The sequence below is a fragment of the Rhagoletis pomonella genome, unplaced genomic scaffold, assembly GCF_013731165.1.
Source record: "Rhagoletis pomonella isolate Grant_MI unplaced genomic scaffold, Rhpom_1.0 Rhpom_scaffold_00001, whole genome shotgun sequence".
NCBI classification, from domain to species: Eukaryota; Metazoa; Arthropoda; class Insecta; order Diptera; family Tephritidae; genus Rhagoletis; species Rhagoletis pomonella.
The window spans coordinates 72777846-72782251 of NW_023458555.1; positions in this window are offsets into that span (position 1 = coordinate 72777846).

Sequence of the window (4406 nt, forward strand, 5' to 3'; positions counted from 1 at the left end):
AGCATTCGAAATTAAATCTTAAAATTCGCCAAACAAAAGATATTAAATTTAATTTTGTGGAAAAAAGAAATTTGAATGACATTTTAAATAAACCCGTTGAAAAATATTAAATTACGATCCTAGATTGTGATAAAATTTATAAAAACAAAATATCGTTAAAAAAATTTATTCGAAAGAAATATATTCTCAAACAAAAGATAAGACATAACTCGCAAACTGTCATTCAATCGAAATAAACTCAAATTCTCATGAATATTGTCAAAATTCATAAATTGAATGGATAAATTGAAAATATTGATTGAAAAACTATTAAAATCAGTGGGCATTGGTATTCTACTGCGAGTATCTTCTAAATTGTTAGAGTTATCGATTAACCACATTAACACGCATTTTTTCCGTTATTTCTGTAATTTCGTCTGTTCTCCTCAGTAAAAAAGTAAATATATTATAACGATCGTTTTAGTTTTGCGAATGTTTCGTTTTAAAGTCGTAAATACAAATACTGTATTTTTTATTTTGTATGAAGTAAAATTATTTCAAAAACTTTTATTTTACAATTTCTTTTAAAAACTTACGTTTTACCTGTATCATTTTCTCTGTGTATATGAGACCATTTTTGTAGAGCGTTTATATGAGACTAAATTGAAAATGGAAAACTATGATGAGCATAATCTGCCCGTTAATATTAAGAGCTCCGATTTGGTAAGTACTTTCTAGACGTACCCAGGAACTAGCTTTCGTGTGTCGGATCCAAACAAAAATACTTGATTTGTTTTGACCCACCCTAATATACATCTTTGGTTTCGGTAAGGGTAAAATTCGCGAAGCTGTAACGCATAGCCCAGCAGAAAATTTCGAAGGGCTTAGCATGTGTATTGCAGCATAAAATTTTTAATCTTATTAGAAGCGTTCTGTGTTTACTTGTTATTGCAAATGGTTGCGTACATTTAGGCATATGCAGAGTAAAAGGAAATGCGGTGCATACGGCTTTGTACCTATATGTATCCATACTTAAGTTTGTGTACATACATACATATGGCTCATTCCACGGTGAGGGGTGTGACATTTCAACTCACATTTTAAGGCTTAATTCTTGGACTGTTATATAAAATTCTTTAAAATGAGTATTTTCCTATAGGTTTCCGAGGTATATACAATGCAAAAAAAAAATCAAGAAGAATTTAATCGAAACGAGTTAAATGATTTTTAGTCACTGTGACGGGTGTGACGAGTAGGCAAACCAAATTAGCTACTACTTACTTGTATCAGAGTTTTTCTGCTAATTATGTATTCTGCTTATGGTTTTAAATAAATCGTTGTATAGTTAAAGAACCATTTTCAACATTTACGACAAAGTTGCTTGCCTCTCTTGGAAATTATAGTTTATGTGTTCCAAATTCAACTGTGACGGGTGTGACTTGACTTTGTGACGGATGTGACAAGTTGAGCATGAATACATAAATACACATTATTAGACAACTAAACTAACTTTATTTCGCAAAAAATCTGATTTGACATAAAGGAATCTGCCACCTAAAGACGGGATAATCCTTGATCGGACTCTTCATCTCCATTGTCAGTCTGAGTAATCGTAAAGTACCTTATTTTTAAATAGTATGAGGGTGTTACCTATCAAACCGAGGCTATTACCTATTTAACCGTTTTAGATACTGTTTTACCACTGAGAAGTGAAGTAATGGTTTCTTTTTATCCGTGAAAGCATAGCTTAAGTTTTCCCATCGCTCGAGCGACATATCTTTATGATTAGCGTTATCATCGCTGATCACAAAAAGATATATGACACATTTCAGATTAGCGGATAAGTGACGGTAGCAACCCCTGGCCGAATTTATTGATAGTTTTCAAACTTTAAATTGTGACGGGTGTGACACGTGATGAGCGTGACCAACAGAATCTGTTGTTTTTACGAAAATAAAAGCATATAAACACTTGAAAGCAATTCGCACATATTCGCCTATGTCATAGCCGTTTTACACTGTCCAAGACGTGTTTTCGTTCAAAAAGTAATTATTTTGTGTATTTTGTGACGGGCGTGACATCAAAATATGCTTTTCAATATATAATAAAATATTTAGTCAATGTTATTGCGGCTTAATAACATTTTATTTTTAATATTTTTATTGAGCTTTGTGCCACAATTGTTTACTAGGAAAAACTGAAAAAGCAACAAAGTCTAAGCGGTAGAAGTTATTGCACCTATTTCGGAGATCACCAAATGTCCTCATCAGACTTCTTTTTTTTAGACTTCAGCAGGGATCGAATCTGCGTAATAGATGTTCAAAGTCAGAAGCGTTAAACACTGAGCTATGTACACCCCGTGAATTAGCAACAAGAGTTCGATTACGCAGGTTCGATGCCTGCTGAAGTCTAGAATAAAGAAGTCTGATTCGTTGTGTGTCCAGAAAATGTATTCAAGCCTCCTAAACGATCAACCGGATTCTTAAAAATTAGGCTAAAGTGTTGCGAAACAAAAAACGCTTTTTTGCTTTTTCCGGTTAAAGGGGGCATGTGGGTATACCCAACATATTTAGTGATATTCTATAGGCCAATACCTTTCAAACGATACCTTATATATTAAGTTCCGGCTACCAGTAGGAAAGATATAGAGGTAAATGTGTTTTGGTTCGTGTCTCCACTACGAGATACTTTGGTATGTATGTGGCGTCTGTGCGTACCTTCATTTAATTTTTTTTCAAACTTTCAGGAATTAAAGTAAAAAAAAAAACTAAGATGGTTTTGTTCCTGGATGTTTCGATTTGTATGCCTTTGTGGGCGTGGCTGCTGCCTGAAATTCGAAAAAAAGCAATTTTTCAAACTACCACTGAGGCCGCCCTACTCAGTCCATGTCATTGGCCTAGATATCAGTAGAAGAGTATTAAAACAAGCTATCTAACGCTATCTTTTGTGTTTATGAAATATAAATATGTCATAACGTTATCGCCTGAAAACTAAAAATTGGGCTGCTGAAAATATAGATTTCGGGAATTTTCTCAAAAACTGGCCAGTCGATTTTATTCTAGGTTTCCTCAAGTCTAGCCCAAAACCTTAGCTTTCATTTGGTTTATAGCATTAGCATATATCTGGGAAAACTCGTGTTGTGGATATATGTCGATTCAAATAAAAAAAAGTCGCCCCAAATATCGACCAATGGTTTAAAATTAACATATTCGTCTAATTTGGTTACCTTAAGATATAAAAATAACATACCCAGTTCAATGAAAAAAATTGCCCATACCCCGATTGCCACTCAAACCGAAATTCCCTGCAAATCAGGGGATTTCTTGCGAGTGGACAAGTTGAAGGATGTAGCTGTACTAATCACTTCGTACATGTCTTGGAAGCCACAATTTATGTGTATTTTAGAGTTTTTTCCAGTCACATGTCGAAATTGTAATATTTTTCGCCATTTTAATTGTAGGTATGTACACAGTATTTAACTATGCTACATGGCTTTATCACCCTTACTTAACCTACCTGGGAATACGCATACAATATTACCTACAGTTGTACATAAATATGTATGTATGAACGCATTTAGTTCACCCAATGTGCCCCTACTACTTAGATAAAATGTATAAATTGCCACTGAGCAAAACTACGTGAGAAATAAAATTGTAGTTTAAAAAACTAAAACCTCCCTGTTATAATTGCCATTCGTACTTTCATCAGGTATGAGAATAGAAAACGCTGCATCTTTTAGGCGCATCAATATTACATAGTTACATCCCGAGCTAATAAAAGGTAGGTAAAAAAAGCATTAGTTTAATAGCACGAGTGCAACACCGTACACCTGATAGAAGGAAAACTTCTTAAAAAAGCACATGTGTGCGCCCCACACCCGGTATAAATCTTACCCAAAATAAACTGCGAGACAATCAGACGAATACAGTTGTTTATTGTATCCAAGGTTGGTACCAAGTTGAAAAGTTTTTAACATTTCTCATAATTTTTTTTTTTAATTTTTTCGAATACCAAGAATATGATCATTATTTTTCGCTTTATTCCGTATTCGAAAAACTATATATTTCAATATACAAATAGATTTGAATACATAATTGAGATTTAGATAATATTTTTAGCAATTTATTTGAGAAAAATTAAACATTTAGATTATTATTTGATTTTCGTCGATTTTAAATTTGCTACCTCAAAATAATTGATATCAAATAAAACTCCTCTTTGAGGTAAAATTTTCGAGTGACGAAAGCTGAACTAGAAATACAAAATTTATGATATCAATTTCGTGACGAAAAGTATACGCATTTTTTAACTGCCTTGGAAACGTACGGAAAATCTTTTTTTATTTATTCGGAACGTTGCGAAAATCCGTCTACTGCTAGAAACATAAAATAAAAAACAAAACTATTGCAACGATGCGTATGAAT